Source organism: Phacochoerus africanus, chromosome 5 (genome assembly GCF_016906955.1).
Source record: "Phacochoerus africanus isolate WHEZ1 chromosome 5, ROS_Pafr_v1, whole genome shotgun sequence".
In the NCBI taxonomy this organism is placed as follows: domain Eukaryota; kingdom Metazoa; phylum Chordata; class Mammalia; order Artiodactyla; family Suidae; genus Phacochoerus; species Phacochoerus africanus.
In genome coordinates, this window is record NC_062548.1 from 46796947 (window position 1) to 46816597 (window position 19651).

Sequence of the window (19651 nt, forward strand, 5' to 3'; positions counted from 1 at the left end):
AGCCTCCCGCTGTGGGTCTCAAAATAATTCCTAGAAAGGGGTGCCTAGGGAAATCTTAACCTGTACAAGAGGGAACCTGCAAAATTGAGGTAAAAGAACTGAGGTGTGGATGGCAGTCTCTCCCTTTATTTCTCCTGCAGGCAGATTTCTAGTATTTAAAGCAATTCCAAGTAGGGGGCCTCTTCCCCATCAAAACAAAGCATGCTGTACCTGTAGGCCGGGTTCCGGGACTAGAAAACATTCCCTATCCCACCTGCCCAAGAGAGACGCTGACAATCAGTCAGCATCCTTTTCGGCTGAGCCTGATGGAGCCTAGGAACACTTTATAAATAAGCAAGCATGCCAACCGCTGGGCTTAGCTGAGATTGTGGTTGCTATTTTACTTCCATTCAGGCCATGGTTATGAAATTGCTCAACAAATATATCATTTTAGTCATGGTATAAAATGAAGCTCTATCCACAGCTGGTTAGAGGAGATGGAGCCACCTACCAGGGCACTACCATCATTGGAGCTATCTCTAAAGCTCTGAGAAGGAAGGAGGCTCTGAATCACAGGGCTCAGCTCTTCCCTAAGCCCCACAACTTCCTTAGGCTTCAAGGTCATCTGCTCTCCTTCCCCTTTCACGTCTTGGTTCTGCTGCAAGTCCTTCTCCTCCTGTCCCCCTCCTGGAAAAGCGCCCTCCTTTGCGGCCTCCTCTGGACTTTCTTTCTGCTTACTTTCTCCTAATTCGGCACTTGGCACAAATATAATAATACAAAACTCTCAAAATGCTCATTGTAGTCATAGAATATGCAAGAAAAAAATACCTGTAAAGCAAGTACAGGAAGCAAGATTTTCAACTTGAATTCTACAGCATAAGAGCCGTTATCGTTTTCTTAGAAATAAACTTTAAAAACAAATGAGTCATGTCACATTCACGGAGATGATCCAGCATTTTGATCTACAGGTGTAGGCAGACAACCAGTGTGAGGGAGTTTTCCACTTTTCCAACTTTTAGTATGGCCTTGGGCAGACACAGCTTACAAAGATTTTCCAAAAAATCACTCAGTAAGCAGCCGGGTGCCTCTTCGGCAGGCATGAGGGCTACAATAGGACATAATCCCTGCCCATAAAGAGCATACAATATTGTGAGATATAAGGATAAATTAACAAGTGATTATATTGAACTAGGCATAAGTCCCAGGAGGCCTGATGGATGAGTAGGCACAAGGGAGGCAGTGTAAAGGCAGGGTGTGTGTATACTTGCTCATGTGTGTGTATGTTGCAGGAGAGGGTGATGTTTGACTTAAGATGGGCAAAGCCCAGAGGCAAAAGGGAAGAGTGTGCCTTAAAGTTGTTTGGAATCTGTGTGGCTGGGAAACCACAGACTGAGAGATGATGGCAGTGATCCATGTGCTTAACAACAGGATGAGAGCAGCGTGGTGGGGATGGAAAGGAGGAATGGATGCGAGAGAGATTCACAAGGCTCCGTGAATAAGATTTGTCATTTATGGGATGGGGCAGGTGAGGGAGAAAAAGGAATAATGAACAACACCTTGGTTTCTGACCAGGGCAAGGGGGTGGTGGCTCAAGAAGGCCTGGAGAGCTCCTGCGAAACTTGAAACCACTTTTTTTTTTGTCTTTTTAGGGCCGCACTTGAGGCATATGGAGGTTCCCAGGCTAGGGGTTGATCTGGAGTTATAGCCACTTGCCTACACCACAGCCCAGCAACCTCAGATCCGAGCCTCGTCTGTGACCTACATGACAGCTCATGGCAACGCCTGATCCTTAACCCACTGAGTGAGGCCAAGGATGGAACCTGCATCCTAATGGATGTTAGTCAGATTTGTTTCCACTAAGCCAGGACAGAAACTCCTAAAACTACTTTTTAAGAGAGTATAAAATTCAGGGGCCCCAAAGCCACAAAACAACCTCTTCTATTTTAGAACATTTACAAAGATAAAAGTTTGGCTACACCTAGGCCATACTGTTTCAATTCACTGATGATGTATCCTTTGGTATGCTATATAAGCAAAAATTGGCATCTATTGTTTCCTTTTTTTTTTGTCTTTTCTGTCTTTTTTTTAGGGCCACACCCACACCCACAGCATATGGAGGTTCTCAGGCCAGGGGTCTAACCAGAGCTGTAGCCATTGGCCTATAGCAGAGCCACAGCAATGCCACATCTGAGCCGCGTCTGTGACTTACACCTCAGCTCACAGCAATGCCGGACCCTTAACCCACTGACCGAGGCCAGGGATAGAACACGCAACCTCGTGGTTCTTAGGTTTGTTAACCACTGAGCCACAAAGGGAACTCTCTATTGTTTCCTTTTGATACCTAGTCAGGCAAAATTCAATTACATCAATTAGTATTTGTGCCACAACAGAGTAATGCATTGGTCTAAGTATCAAAAGTTTCTGTGAAAGATACATTTGGTGGAAAAGTAGAAAATATAAGAGTTGGGGGCAAGATTGACAACAACAGCAAGAAAAGAGAGGAAGAAAAAACACATTCTCAAAATAATGATCAGATACAATGTTAAATAAAAGCCTCTGTGTATAGTCTTAATTATGTAAAAAACACATACATGTATACCGAAAAAAGGTAAGAAAGAAAAATCAGGAAGATTACTATCTCTGCCCGGTAGGAATCATGGGTTTTGATAATCTTGTATTTTTCCATGCTTTCCTGGTTTTCTAGAAAAGCATACAGGTACGTTTAACAGCAGGATCAAAAGTTTAAAAATGTAATTACATATCAAAAACAAAATCTTTGGGGAATACTCATGACTAATTTGCATACGCTCATCATTTGAAAATGAATGTCAAATTCTTATAATAATCACGCCAAATAAAATGTACCCCCTCCCCTGAATAATTAATGTAACGGGGTTTTCTCAATTTACCAGAGTTCTTTTCTCTCTTCCTTTGGGTTTTGAATCTCTACTTCCAAAACTGGAACTTTAGACACAAGATCTTTAGAGATATTCTCACTTGGAATTAAATTAGCATCTGCAGTTTTTCTCCCTAAAGTAATACGATTTAATTGTTCAAATTCTTGTGAAAGCTTCAAGACCTGCAAAGTTAAGTGAAAAGACAAATATTCTATTTTGCATACGCTTATGCACGACTGTGAAAAAAGTGTATTGATTCCATTAAATGCTTAAAAAATTATTGGCCTAAGTAATAGAAACTGACATCCAAACCAAAGTCTTATTCCAGTTTAGTTTAACAATTTGCAGTTGCTACACATATACTCTAATCCATTTTTACCACAGGCATAAGGGTGCATAAGTCCATTTTTCTTTTTAAAGAAGCTATTTTTGGTCTCTGGGATTGGCTTCTCAAGGCATATTAAGGGTTTTGTTCTCTCTGTTTATAAGCAAAAAAGATGTGATACACTAACATTAGAAAGAAAACATTAGAAAGAACATTAGATCAACATTACAGAGAACATATTTCCTCCAGTCTGCTCCTATTTGTCTGGAAACGCTTGAGCATGCAAAGGCTCCCAGATAATTGTAGTGATTCTAAAACCTTAGTGGATGTGAGCATCTCCTTGGAGTTTAAAAAGGCAGTCTCGGAGTTCCCGTTGTGGCTCAGCGGAAATGAATCTGATTAATATCCATGATGGAACCTACGTCCTCACTCAGTGGGTTCAGGATCCAGCACTGCCATGAGCTGTGATGTAGGTTACAGACGAAGCTGGGATCCTTCGTTGCAGTGGCTGTGGTGTAGGCCGGCGGCTACAGCTCCAGTTCGACCCCTAGCCTGGGAACCTCCATATGTCATGAGTATGGCCCTAAAAAGCAAAAAAAAAAAAAAAAAAAAAAAGGTAGTCTCGCATTGCCACCCCATTCCTGAGATTCAGGATCAGTGGTCTGGGCTGGAAAATGGGAATTTGTACTTTAAGTAAGTCTGACAGGTCATTCTGAGGCAAATGGATGCTTTAGGAGTCACTGCTCTGCTGTGTGGTTTGGCAAAACCTTTGTGGAGGATTTTGTTGTTTTGTTTTGTTCTTTGACAAACAGACTCCCTTCCTTGAAGACTCTTCTTTGTATCTTTGCATAAAATGAAAGAACACCTACGAAAGCAGTAAAAAGGGTGGATGGGGCACCATGCCAAGACTGGGAGATGAATCGCTGTGAAAGCACTTTGCATGCAGATAGACAGCGATCTGCCTGATCCACTCTGAGCCTCTCTGAAAATGCCCTGTTCCTCTAATTACTGCGTTTGATTCTTCGAACACAATGGACTGAATCCTAAAGCTCAGCCTAAGGTACTTGAAGGACTCTTTCTGGTTTCCTAGGCCTTTTCAAATTTCTGAAGAAAAACTCCTGTGTGTGATATGGGTCTAAATCTCATGAATGCACATCATTTTATGCAGACTGTCACCTCTCCAGGGGCCCCGGGAGGTGGGAAGATATGTACGGGTGAAGAAGAGACTATAGCATCTTGTCAGTGAGATCAACACGGTCAAAGGCAGAGTGTGGAGCTGAGTACCGAGTATTTGTGCAGAAGTGAGGGGAAAGGTCGAGACGAGATGCTGAGGAAACAAGACAAGATAGAAGAGGCGTCAGACTATGAGGGACCTGAAACACGATGCTTTCATTAATGAGCTTGCATGACTTTTTGTAAGCAGGAAGACAGACTCCGAAATGCTGCTTATTCACTGATTTCTTATAGTCACGGTAAACATTTAGGCATTACAAATAGTACACGTTAGTTTCTTAAGAAGTAAAGGAAGCCACATGGAATTTCCACTTGACGTTCTAGCAAATTGGGAGCTGCTGAAGGTTTCTGAGGAGGAAGACGACTTTGACACCAAGAGCTCTCAGGGTTTTCTGGAGTCTTATGTGACAAAGTTGCTGGATGTCAAGAGGGAAGAAAAGCCAGAGCCCCTTTCATGACACAGGTGATGTGGACCGGCTCTGTTCCACAGGCTCCTCCCTCCCCAAATCTTATCCTCATGACAAAGCTCAATCACATCATCAGCCGCGTTTAAGCACCATGACATGTTCAGCTAATTGTTCCATGTTCCGCTTGAGGCCCGGGAGCAGGGAGGACAAAGCTTAGGCTAAGAGTCACCAGGCGGCTTGGCAGGTGTTTCATATCCCTGAGGCTGGCGTTCCTATCTGTGAACTGGGGAAGCTGGCCTACCCCTTCTGGCTCTAAAACTTTGTGGCCAAAATAAAATGACAGCCTATAAAATAGGGCTTTAGTATGTAGTCAGTCTTGCCAGGACTATCATTAAGTCTAAAGCACTCTATGTTTTAAAGAGAAACTGAGACATAATTAAAGCGCCACAGCTTCAAAACAGAAACCTTTAATCAGTAAAAATTTTATGAGAAACGGAATACATACAGTCTCAAAGTACCTCCCTGTAAGATATTTATAAATTTCAGAGGCAACAGTGATAACTTCATCGTGGCGAACAAAATGATATCCAGGAGTTCCTGCTGTGGCTCAGTGGTAACAAACCCGACTAGTGTCCATGAGGATGTGAGTTTGATCCCTCGGCCTGCTCAGTGGGTTAAGGGTCCAGCATTGTCACATGCTGTAGGTCTCATATATGGTTCAGATCCCCTGTTGCTCTTGCTGTGGACAGTAGCTGCAGCTCTGATTCAACCCTTCGCCTGGGAATTTCCATATGCTGTGGGTGAGGCCCTAAAAAAAGAAAAGAAGAAAAAGAAAAAAAAAATAAAGTTATCCAGGAGTTCCCTTTGTGGCACAGTGGAAACGAACCAACTAGGAACCATGAGGTTTTGGGCTCCATCCCTGACCCTGCTCAATGGGTTAAGGATCCAGTGTTGCTGTGAGCTGTGGTGCAGGTCACAGTCCCGGCTCGGGTCTGATGTTGCTGTGGCTGTGGCATAGGCCGGTGGCTACAGTTCAGAGTCGACCCTTAGCCTGGGAACCTCCATATGCAGTGGGTGTGGCCCTAAAAAGAAAAAAAAAATCCACTGTCTTTTGATGGAATGCACCGAGAAGGCGACACCACTTTTGTAGTGTTCCTGCCAAAATTGTGTAACTGACGTTACATTATGAGGAAACATGAGAAAAACCCAAATCGAGGGACATTCTTTAAAATAAATTATCTGGACTCTTCAAAAATAGCAAAGTCATGAACAGCAAAGACAGAATGAGGAAGTGCTGCAGATTCAAGGAGCTACAAGATGTGGCAACTCAATGCAATGTACAGTCCTGGACTGGACCTTGAACTAGAAAAAAAAATTGTCCCTTTTTATGGAGTAGAACGATTAGTGAAATTTGAGGATAAGCTGTAGATTAGATACTCGTACGATATTCATGCTAATTTCCTGATTTTGAGGCTTGCCCTGTGACAGAGCCATGTCACTGTTTTCAGCAAACATACACGGTAACACTCAGGAGGAAAGGGGGATTGCGTCTCCCACTTATGCTCCCAGGGTTCAGAAAAAAAGGTGAGTCTGTGTGTGTGTGTGTGTGTGTGTGTGTGTGTGTGTGTGTGTGTGTGTGTGTGTGTGTAGTGAGAGGGGGCAGAGGATGATACCGCATGTGTGGCACCACATTGACATGTGCAGGGTAGAGATATATGGAAAGTCTGTATACTGCTTTGCAACTTTTCTCTACGTTTGAAATCGTTTCAAAATAAAGAGTTTTTTGTTTGTTTTGTTTGCTCTAAAGAGAGAGGGAAAGCCAGATTACGAGGATAGCGATCTGGATCTCTTTTGCATTCTTCTCACTTCATTTCGCTCTCCACGCTGTTTTCTGATGGTATTTAGTGGCACACTGTGATGAAAACGCACCTTGTTTGTTGACAAGGTCCCCCAAGCAAACCTCAGATGTCGGCTGTGTCCCACACACCCACCTTCCCAGGCAGGAAGCCCCGTTTGCTGGACCTTCCCTTCCCTACGTCACATACTCTTTGATCTGCGCCCCACTCCCTCAGCAACTCACTCTCTGATTTCAGGGCAGCAGCTTCTTGTGGAATAAATTAGGCCCTGATGTGGTCCTGCACATCACATTAAAACTTAAGTCCAGGCATTTTCATTCAAGCATTTGCTCCTTCCTGCCGCCTTATCAACATCAAGAGAATGATCAAGGAAGGGAATTTTCATCCAGGAGTTGGTGATAACCTAAAAGGTAGGACTCTAGAAATTACACACCTGGAAACCTCTCCATTTAATGTTGGATTGACTCTGGTCAGGCAGTACCATGTTTATATTTGGGGAAAGAATTGGGGCTGGGACATTTAAATATTTTCCTAATTCTAAGTATGAGCCTAATTTTCAGCATATTTGGAAAGATGCTTTGATTCTAAATTTTGAACTTGAAGACATTTAAGTAAACATTTGTTTTTGCTTTTTTTTTTTGGTCTTTTTAGGGTTGCACCCTCAGCATATGAAAGTTCCCAGGCTAGGGGTCAAATTGGAGCTGCAGCTGCCAGCCTAAACCGCATCCACAGCAATGCAAGATCCAAGCTGCATCTGTGACCTACATCACAGCTCAAGGCAATGCTGGATCCTTAACCCACTGAGTGAGTCCAGGGATCAAACCTTCGTCCTCATGGATACTAACTGCATTCATTACTAATGAGCCAGGACAGGAACTAAGTCCACCTTTTTTTTTTTTGTCTTTTTAGGGCTACACCCTTGGCATATGGGGAGCTTCCCAGGCTAGGGGTCTAATCAGAGCTGCAGCTGTTGGCCTACATCAGAGCCACAGCAACCCAGGATCCGAGCTGCATCTGTGACCTACACCACAGCTCAGGGCAATGCTGGATTCTTAACCCACTGAGGGAGGGCAGGGATCAAACCTGCAACCTCATGGTTCCTACTCGGATTTAATAACCACTGAGCCACGACAGGAACTCCAAGTCCACCTTTTACATCACAACTTGTGCTCTAAAAAGTAAGCCATTGGGAAGCTTATTTAAAGCAAAAAATTCATAGATTAATCCAAGTGAAATATTGGCTGAGGGCTGAATGTTTATCCTGAAATACATCTTGATTTATAATCTACACTGTAAGGCAATTTATTTTATAATAATAAAGGAAACTTAGAAAAAATAATAAAGGAAACTCCAATTTCCAATATGTCACTTAGTTTCCTTTTTATCTTCATAAAAGATATGTTATACATTGAACACTTAAATGCATAATAATTCAGTCTCACCTTTGTTTCTAATTCAGAATTCTCTCTTTGTAGCAGGTCATATGCCATTAAAAAAGGGTCTCTGTCTTCTGCTTCCCCTGGAAGACTTTGAATTTCATTATAAAGGCATGTAAGTTCTGACTTTAACTTTTGCAAATCCTGATTAAGAGATGATGACAATATTTAGGAGAAAAAAATGGAAGCATATGGAAGTTCCCAGCCTAGGGGTTGAATCAGAGCTACAGCTTCCAGCCTACACCACAGTCACAGCAACGCCAGACCTAAGCCACATCTGCAACCTACACTGCATCTTGCAGCAATGCCGGATCCTTAACCCACTGAGTGAGGCCATGGATCAAACCCGAATCCTCATGGATACTAGTTGGATTCTTAAACCTCTGAGCCACAATGGGAACTCCAGAAGCGGTGTTGGTCTGTCTTGTCAAAGATCTCCTTCCTGAAGGCATCCAGGAACTGGGCTCCATGTGCCCCAAAGGAGGCCAAGCCCAGGCGCTGGCTCACTCTGGACAAGATGCTCAGGCAGCAGAAAGCAACCCCTGGACTGGCCATGGCTGTGGCTGTGAATGGTCACGAGCCATTAGTATTCTTAATATCTATCATTTATAGTTTAAAAGGCAGTTTCTAGACATCCCAACTTTATATAAAGCTTGGATAGAGAGAAGTTCTTCAGCAACTCCTGCATCAGTTATAGTACCTATTTTAAAATGCATCTTTTTAAAGTTACATCTTATAGGACAGGTGCTACGTGGTGTACCTTTAATCTTGTCACAACCTCATATAGTGTTATTGAAACCGCAGCCCAGAGAACTTAAGTGAACTGCCCACATTCACATAGCCAGGAAGTGGCAAAGCTGAGATCCAAACTTTCTGACTGACTTTAAACAGTCTATTCTTTCCTACAGATTAGCTATCTCACTTCATAATGTATGTGCAAAGCAATGAGATCCTGCTACATGGCCCAGGGAACTCTAGCTAGTCACTTGTGATGGGACATGATGGAGGATAATTTGAGAAAAAGAACATGTATGTATATGTATGACTGGGTCACTGCTATACAGTAGAAACTGACACAACACTGTAAGTCAACTGTAACAGGAAAAATAAAAATAAAAAATAACGTATATTCAGTGACTTCATCAACTCATTTCCTCTGGCTTGTTTGTTTGTTTTTGCTTTTTAGGGCCACACACTCAGCATATGAGGTTCCCAGGCTAGGTGTTGAATCAGAGCTACAGCTGCTGGCCTACACCACAGCCACAGCAACACCAGATCCTTAACCCACTGAGCGAGGCCGGGGATCAAACCTGCAACTTCATGGTTCCTAGTCGGATTCATTCCTGCTGTGCCACAAAGGGAACTCCATACACTAATTTTTTTCTATATCAATAAGAGAAAACACTTTAGTTAGATGTAGGTTTTTAAATCAAACTTGTGCATTGATGATATGGAATATGCAGTGTTTGGTGGAGGACAGGGGCCTGAGAGTCAGGTTGCAGTGCCTTATGAAGGGAACAAGTGATAAAAAATTTACTAAAGGAAAGGAGATGCCTGGTATTAGCAGAGGCTTAAGAGCAGAGAGGGAGGGGCGTGTGGATGAGGAAGGCAGCGCAAAAAGGAGAACAGGTAGGGAGTGGTCCCCCAAACCATGGTCAGGTGGCAAAAGCTGCATCAGTGTCCTACCCTGTTTCATGGAAAAGTCCTGAAGCTCATCAGGATGGGATTTGGCATTTGCACTGGCTTTCACCTACCCTGCAAACTGGTTGTCCCCTCCTCTAAATCAGCAATCTAGACTTCCATGAACTCACCTCCAGGTCACTCTTCCACATCTCCTGAAGGACCTTTCCAAGACGGTAGGACCAGGGGTTAAAGGAGAGACAAGTCCAGGACTCTATGACCATGACAATAATTAAACCCCTGCTCTCTAAAGGATTCTCTGTTGAGTATCGGAACTCATTATTATTAATGAGAAATAACAGTCATCTCATTATTAGTAATAGAAATACATATCCTTTAGCTACAATTTATTTCAAAATCAAAAATAAACAAATAGCATGAAATCCCTAAATTACGAATGTTTAAAAGAGGAAAATAACATCCTAAATGGCAAAATACCTCACTTTCAACTTTCAAAGAGTTTTGTCCAGTAGTAAGATCAGGTGTCAAGGGCTTTTTCCTTTCTCTCTCTTCTGTCAACTCGCTTTCAAAATATTTCAATTTTTTCTTGGCTCATTTTCAGTATCTGCAAAAGTATTTTACACTATTAATACCAGATACAATCCTCAAGTTCCCTATAAATTCTGATAATGCTTTTCTGTCTAACTCAACTGTAAAGTCATCCTGGGGAGGGACGGACCTGAGTAAACTTGGTCATGGGACCATAGCTCTAAGACAGGCTTTTCTCTCTAAGCCTGTTTTCTCAACTGTAAGACAGAACTGATACTTGTCCTGCCTGCATTATAGCCATTCAAATAGGAGCCCAACGTGGTTTTGAAAGTATTTTGAAAGTATTTTAAGCACTTACTAAATATAAGGTATTGTTATTATCCTACCAAATTGGTGAGGAGGCAGAGAACTTCAAAAATAATACTGAGAGCAGCTACTATTTACTGGGTGCTTACCATAGGTCAGACTTTATAGTAAAGGCTTTACATGCATTATCTAATTCCGTTTTCCCAGGATCCCTATGAGGTTAGAGCTATTATTTTATTCTTTTTACAGAGAACATAGTAAGGCTCAGCTAGATTAGGTAATTTGCCCAAAGCCACACAGTCAGCATTAGGATTCAGACCAAGTCTAACTTGCAACCCCTTGCTTTTACTTTTATTTCATTTTTTATTTTTATTTTATTTTTTTGTCTTTTTGCCTTTTCTTTTTTTTTAATAATTTTTTTTACTTTCCCACTGTACAGCAAGGGGGTCAGGTTATCCTTACATGTATACATTACAATTACATTTTTTCCCCCACCCTTTCTTCTGTTGCAACATGAGTATCTAGACAAAGTTCTCAGGCTGCTCCCATGGCATATGGATGTTCCATGGCTAGGGGTCTAATCGGAGCTGTAGCCACGGGCCTACGCCAGAGCCACAGCAACGTGGGATCCGAGCCGCGTCTGTGACCTACACCACAGCTCACAGCAATGCCAGGTCCTTAACCCACTGAACAAGGCCAGAGATCGATCCTGCAACCTCATGGTTCCCAGTCGGGTTCATTAACCACTGTGCCACGATGGGAACTCCTATTTCATTTTTTAAAAATTGAGGTATAATTGATACAGAACATTGTATTAGTCTCAGATATACAACATAGGAGTTCCCGTCGTGGTGCAGTGGTTAACGAATCCGACTAGGAAAGGTGAGGTTTCAGGTTCGATACCTGGCCTCGCTCAGTGGGTTAAGGATCCAGTGTTGCCATGAGCTTTGGTGTAGGTTGCAGACAAGGCTTGGATCCTGAGTTGCTGTGGCTGTGGTGTAGGCCGGCAGCTGCAGCTTCAATTAGACCCCTAGCCTGGGAACCTCCATGTGCCGTGGGAGCGGCCCTAGAAAAGGCAAAAAGACAATAAATAAGTAAATAAAAACATAAAGTAGGAAACAGGTATGCAACATAATGACTCAATGTTTGTATGTTCTGCAAAATGGCCACCACAATCATGCAGTTATCAGCCCTCATCACTCATAGTTGTGATTTTTCCTCTTGTAATGAGAATTTTCAGGATCCGCTCTCCGAGCTACTTTCAAAGATGCAGTGTAGTCCATTACAGTCACTGTGTTGTACGTTGCAGCCCCATGATGTGTTCATTCTACAACGATGTGTTTGTACCTTTGGTGGACTTCCTTCCCCCGTTCCACACACGTGCAAACCCCTGCCTCGAGCAACACCCATCTGTTCTCTACAGCCATGATTTTTTGTTGTTTTAGAGTCTACACGTACGTGAGAGCACATGGTATTTCTCTCTTTTTGTCTGGCTTATTTCATTTAGCATAATGACCTCAAAGTCCATCCATGCTGTTGCAAATGGCAAGAGGTCACTATTTGTTAATGGCCGAATGACATCCCACTGTGTGTAACACCCTGTTTACTTTACACACTCATCCACTGATGGACCCTTGGGGTAATCCCAGGTATTGATGACTGGCAACAGTGCTTCAGTGAACATGGGGGTACATAGATCTCTTTGAATTAGTGGGGCTTTTTTTTCGTCTTTGGTCTTTTGTCTTTTTAGAGCTGCACATCTGGCATATGGAGGTTCCCAGGCTAGGGGTCAAATCGGAGCTGTAGCCGCCGGCCTACACCACAGCCGCAGCAACATGGGATCCGAGCCACATCTGCGACCTACACCACAGCTCATGGCAACGCTGGATCCCTAACCCACTAAGCAAGGCCAGGGATCAAACCTGCATCCTCATGGATGCTAGTCCGACTTGTTTCTGCTGAGCCATAATGGAAACTCCGATACTACTTATTACTTCTATTCAGAATTAGTTTTTAATGGAAATTTCAATTTGAAGTTTTTAATTTAATTAAGAGATTAAAAACATTCCTTTATTTAGGCTGAAAAAGGAAAGAGCTCATTTACCAAAGATTTTTATCTAATTAAATTTGCAGGAAAGTATTTCGGAGCTTTGCTTATTTTCTTGGTTCACGACCTATTGCCAGATGTGTATTAATTTAACCTACAGATTAAAGAAAATAAATTTGTTAGTAAAGTTGGTTATCAATAATTTACCTTTTTCATTTTTTTTGGGGGGGTGCACCCACGGCATATGGAAGTTCCCAGGCTAGGGGTTAAATCTGAGATATAGCTGCCAGCCTACACCACAGCAACGTAGGATCTGAGCCATGACTGCAACCTACATCACAGCTCACAGCAACACCAGATCCTTTAACCCACTGAGTGAGGCCAGGGATCGAACCATGACCTCATGGATCCTAGTCAGGTTCACTACCGCTGGGAACTCCAACCTCTCTCTTGTTTAATATCAATAAAACATAAACAGCAACACCAATTGATGAGTTGGAAAGAATGGGGAATGCTAGTGGAAAAACAGATGCTAAAACCCGAGCATCCTTCTGTCCAGCAGGATGGACAAAAACTTACTTAAGAACCATGTTTTTATAGTTGTACAACTATACATGTAATAAAATTCACTGAGTTAAAAAAAAGAACCATGTTGACTTCTTAGCAGCAGTGCACAAGGATATAGGGAACGATGTATTTTGCCCCCAGAGTAGCTTCTCCCTCTTCACCAGCTGCCATCTGCACTGGTGGATGTTTCTGCACACCCACATCCGACACACTGGTGCGTTCAGCACTCAAGGCAGGAGTCTGCTCAGCCCACCCTTACACCACCTGAGACGCCCCAGTGCAGAAATGTCCCAACTCTTAAAAATGAAAACTCCCCTCATTTCTTTTGTTTACTCAGTACAAGAACGTCATGTATTTTAATGCTGTAACGTTTTTAAAAATTCAGTGAATTTTATTATATTTATAGTTGTACTGCCATCATCACAATCCCAATCCCCCCCCCCTTTTTTTTTTTGTTTTTTAGGGCTGCACCCATGGCATATGGAAGTTCCCAGGCTAGGGGTCCCATTGGAGCTACAGCTGCCAGCCTACACCACAGCCACAGCAACGTGGGATCTGAGCCTAGTCTGTGACATACACCACAGCTCATGGCAATGCCAGATCCTTAACCTACTGAGGGAGGCCAGGGATCAAACCCAAGTTCTCACGGATACTAGTTGGATTCATTTCCCCTATGCCACATGGGGAGCTCCCACTACTTAGAACATTTCCATCCCAAATCCCCAGCCCTCCCCCGCCTGCAACCTCTCCCCTTTAGTAACCATAAGTTTTTCAAAGTCTGTGTGTCTGTTTCGGTTCTGCACATAAGTTCATTTGTGTCCTTTTTTTAGAGTCCATATATAAGTGATAGCATATGATGTTGGTGTCTCACGGTCTGACCAACTTCACTTAGTATGATAATTTCTAGGTCCATCCATGGTGCAGCAAATGCACCCCCATGACCACTGAAGCACCATATACAACAGTCAGGACGTGGAGGCAACCTGCATGCCCATCGACAGAGGAATGGATCAAAAAGACCTGGGACACAGACACAATGGAATGGTACTCAGCCATAAAATGCTAACACTTTTAAGAGCAAGTTTTTCAAAAGAATGTATGTTTAAAATCTACCCTAATCATACCAAATACACTCATACATTTAGATGATTCATATATTTCTTGAGGTCGATGATCAAAATTCAGAGCAGAGAAACACAGGATAGGGGCCTCAATATTGTGAGAAATGAGCAATGGGACATAGAGACCTCTGGGCACTGAACAGAGCCTACCTCACCAGTCAGCCAGCAGCCGGCAAAGAGGAGAACGAAAGAACTGCCAGGGAATCGCCTGCCTGGCACAGGGCGGCCACCAACAGCTCTGCAAAACAGTTTAACAGTTCAGAATTTTCTACTTTCAGCATTCTACTCTCTGAACGGCGGGCCCATTTTCTCTCTGAGCCAGAATGAGCCTCCCAGGCCCTGTCCGACAGAGCTACTGCCATCCACCCATGTCTCGTGTGGTGCCATCCTCTCTCACGGGCACAGTCGAATGAGGTAGCTGATGTGGGCCTTGGAGAGAGTAAGACATTCACTGCCGGGTCGTCACCTCCCCGTGGAGACAGTTCACACGCTCGTCCTGGGCATGCTGTTACCCGCACGAACTGGCACATACGGCCTCTCGAAATCCTCACGAGAGTTTGTCTGGTGCAGAAAATGAGCTCTGGCTCCAGACAAAACTGCTTCAGTTACTGACTCTGCCTCTGCCTCTGGTCTAGTCCCTTAGTTCCTTCAGATACGAAACAGAACACACCTGCTCCCCTTGGGGAGGGCTGCACAGAGGTTATACAAGATTTTTGTTTGTAAAACACCTCGACCAGATGGCAGCCCAGGACAGATGCTCAACATAGCATGACGACTGTCACTCCTGACGGGAACCCAGCATTTCTTCTGTTTCAAGCATTTTCTCTGAGAACATGCCTACTAGCAGCACTGAGATGCCCTATTTAATGGTAAATCTGTCTGCATATAATGATGGATAAAGAACACCATCATGGAAGCTCCCGTCGTGGCTCAGGGGGATATGAACCCAGCTAATATCCATGAGGACTCAGGTTCGATCCCTGGCCTCTCTCAGTGGGTTAAGGATCTAGTGTTGCCATGAGCTGCAGTGTAGGTCGCAGATGCGGCTCAGATCTGGCATTGCTGTGGTGTAGGCTGGCAGCTGTAGTTCCAATTTGACCCCCAGCCTGGGAACCTCCATATGCTGCAGGTACGGCCCTAAAAAGCAAAAAAAGAAAGAAAAAAAAAAGAAAGAACACACTTGTACACTGAGAAGTCTGCTTGATTTAAGGGAGCGGCTTTCTAAATTTGTCATTTAGAAGTCACAGGACTCTGACCTCCCTTTTATTTTCAAAAGCATATTCTTATGGGGAAACAGTGCCCACAAGTGGAGGCTTCTCTGATTGACGTGGAGGCAGAAGGCCTAGAAATCTGCATCTGTGGATCAGCACAAATCCCTGAAACATGGTTTGGAAATCACAGTGGCAAAAACATAGTAGTCAGTTGAAATTTGAAATCTTTTTTCTTCTTTTTTTAGGGCCACACCCAAGTCACATAGAAGTTCCCAGGCATGGGGTCGAATTGGAGCTACAGGTGCCGGCCTACACCACAGCCACAGCAACGCCAGATTCGAGTCTTGTCTGTGACCTACACCACAGCTCACAGCAATGCCAGATCCTTTAATCCCTGAGCGAGGCCAGGGATCGAACCCTCATCTTCGTGGATATGAGTCAGGTTCGTTACCATGGAGCCATGACGGGAACTCTCAAGATTTGAAACTTTGACTCACACGTTTGTGCATCTGCGATCTTGGTTTCCTCATGTGTAAAGAAAATTTACACCTTCTCCAAATTTCTGTCACATTAAATGAGTTAAGTCAACTCATGACCACATTACAGGCACTCAAATCTTAGTTGTTATCCTTTTACTTACTTTTTGTAGGATACAGAAAAAAAAATGTGGGACATCAAGGCCTCTCTAAGGAGATAAAAAAGCCTCTGTCTGAGATAAAAATTTCCAGACCCTTCTCACCCTTTCCGTTCCCTTGCAGGGGCTGCAGAGTTCTCAAGCTCCTCCAGTGAGTCCTGGCCCACTCCTTCCTGCCCCTGCTAGGAAAGGTATTTGGCCCACACCTGACCCCACCCCTATAGGGACAACATAACCCCCACCCAACCAGCAGGTGTATCCTAAAACCCCTCCTTTCTCCTTCGTCTCCAGGCAATAAAAACACACTGGAACAGCGCTCTGGATCAGGTCAGCTCCCCCTGACTATCAGGAAGCTCTCCCGCTGCACTGGAAGTGTCCCTTATCTCAATAACTTCTTTCTTTCTACCTTGCTATGCCAGAAAATAGCGACCCACGTGCACAGGTTATGACATAAAGTAGTTAGAGATCAGGCATAATTACATGAGGCAGCCGAGGACCTGTCTAACAGCTGAAACGTGAAAGCAACCCTAGTGCCCAAGGATAAATGAACAGGTAGCCAAGATGTGGTGAATACATACAAGGGAATATTACCCAGCCTGAAAAGAGAAGGCAATTCTGACATATGCTACAACACAGATGAAAGGACATGAAGCAAGTCACAAAAGGACAAATAGTGTATGATTCCACTACGTGAGGCACACAAAGTCATCAAAATTGCAGAGCTAGAAAGGAGAGTGGCAGTTGCCGGGGCTGGGAGAGAAGGGCAGAAAGAGCAGTTAGTGTTTAATGGGTAAGTGTTGCAGGTTTGCAAGATGAAGAGAGGATGGTGAGAATTAATAGTTGCACAATAATGTGAATTGCTTAATATCACTGAACTGTATGTTTATATAACTGTATACTTAAACATAGTTTCTGTTCTGTGTATTTTACCACAGGAAAAAAAATTGAAAAAATTAAGTAAAACAAAGACTTCGGCAGATAAACACAACCAGAGAACTCATCACTAGTAGATCTTCACTGGAATGAATTAATCGTGTTCTTTAGGCTACAGAGGATGGTACCAAATGGATCATGGATCTGTACAAAGTGGTGATGAGCTTGGAAAATGGCCAGTGAGTATATGCAAAGATGTTCCATATCATTAGCCATTTAGGAAGTGCAAATTAAAAATATATTGAGGAGTTCCCTGGTGGCCTAGAGGTTAAAGATCCAGTATTGTCAATGCTGTGGTGTGGATTTGATTCCTGGCCCGGGAACTTCTGCATGCCACAGGCACAGCCAAAAAAAAAAAAAAAAAAAGCAAAACACTCACCAACTATACGGAGATACTCTTCATATGCTCTGGGACAACAATAAACAGACAAAATACCAGGAATGTTGGAAAGGATGTTGGAGAAACTGGAACTCTCATACACTGCTGATGGGAATACAAAATGCTGTAGCTGCTTCTTGCAAAACAGGCTGGCAGTTCTCCAGAAGGTTAAACACAGAAATAACACATGACCCAGCAATTTCACTCATATGTACACATCCAAGAAAAATGGAAATGTCTTCACACACACATTTGTACACGAATGATCATAGCGGCATTATTCCTTACGTCCACAAAGTGGAATACAGTCTGGCAGTTTCTTATAAAACTAAACAAGCATTTCCTATGTGATTCAGTAATTCCACTGCTAGGTGTTTATCCAAGAGGAAAAAAAACCCAGACTGGTATGTAAATACCAATAGCAGCTTTATTCATAATAGCTCAAAATCTCCTGACAGGATGTTAACCAATAGATAGACAATTTACAGTATATCCATATACGCAGGAATCTTACTCATTAATATAAAGAAGAAGTACTAACACAGACAACAACATGGATAAATCTCAAAAGCATTATTCTAAGCTAAAGCAACCAAACACGAAAGAGTATATACTAGACGACTCTATTTATTTGAAATTCTAGAAATGGTGTGGTCATAGGAAGTCATGAGGGGTATTGATGGCAAAACTGCAGGGCATTTTTTAGCCTAATGAGTATAATGCTTGCTTTCTTGATTACCGTGGTTATGGTTGCACAAATGCATGCATTTGTCAAGACTCCTTGAACTCGCCTCTTAAAATATGTGTGTTCATATTGCACTAAATATTTCAATAAAGTTAATTTTATAAATGAAATATAATTAACTTTTAAACATTTAGAATAGATTTACAAGGAGATCCTGCTGAATAGCATTGAGAACTTTGTCTAGATACTCATGTTGCAACAGAAGAAAGGCTGGGGGAAAAAATGTAATTGTAATGTATACATGTAAGGATAATCTGACCCCCTTGCTGTACAGTGGGAAAATTAAAAAAAAAAAGCATTTGAAAAATGCTCAATATCCCTATAAATAAATGATTGACAATGAAAACTACAGAGATACTCATTCTCACCTATCATTTAGTGAAAATACAAAAGTTTAACAATACATGTAGTTGGTGCATTTTTAGTAAACTAGCTTTCTCATACATTCCTGATGGAAGGGGAAAGTGATACAATTTCTACTGAATAGTAGCTGGCAGTATGGACCAAAGTTACAGATGCATCTACACTCTAAACTCACCCTTCCACTTCTGTGACTCTATCCTTCAGAAATACCTGCATAAACATGCAAAAGACTGGGAACTGCCCAAGTGTCCATCAACAGCGGACTGGTCAGGAGTCCCCGTTGTGGCACAGGGAAAACAAATCTGACTAGTATCCAGGAGGATTCGGGTTCGATCCCTGGCCCCACTCAGCAGGTTAAAGATCGGCCATTGTGTGAGCTGTGGTGTAGGTTGCAGGCACGGCTCAGATCCTGCATTGCTGTGGCTGTGGCGTAGGCTGCCAGCTGTAGCTCCAATTCAACCCCTAGCCTGGGAACTTCCATATGCTGCAGGCATAGCCCTAAAAAGGAAAAACAAACAAAACCCAGCAGACTGGTTAAATAAATTATAGTGCATCCACACAACAGAATGCCAGCTGCTCTAAAGACTGCGGATGATCTCTTTCCATGACCTGGAAGGATCTCTAGGAACATTTTAATTAAAGAAAAAAAAAAAAGGAAAACAAATACTGGAAGGATACATAGGAAACTAATAATAATAGTTGCTAAGAAGTCAGCTTCTTTAAATTAGAGCACCACTGGGTTCTTTGGGATTAATTTTGGTAAAAGGTATTGAAATCCTGCCTAGAAATTTTCTTTCCCCCACCCCATCCTTTCCCCCCACCCCACACTTCCTTCTTTCCTTCCTGCCTTCTCTCCTTCCCATCCTCCCTTCTTTCCTTGCTGCAAAACGCATTATTTACCTGCAAAAGGGTTTGGGAAGGCAAGAAGGATGCTGGCTCCTTGGGTGGGGAACAAAGAAACCCGATGGCTATAGTTTCCTTGAAACCTAAGAGGTCGGGGGTATAGGGCCCAGGGAATGACAGTAGAAACGAGCTCTGGCGAA

The 19651-nt window shown here is 43.0% G+C and overlaps 1 pseudogene; it reads right to left on the minus strand.

Annotated features, from left to right (window-relative positions):
- The window catches only part of LOC125128425 (coiled-coil domain-containing protein 30-like), a 96603-nt pseudogene that overhangs the window by 20153 nt on the left and 56799 nt on the right, over positions 1–19651 (minus strand).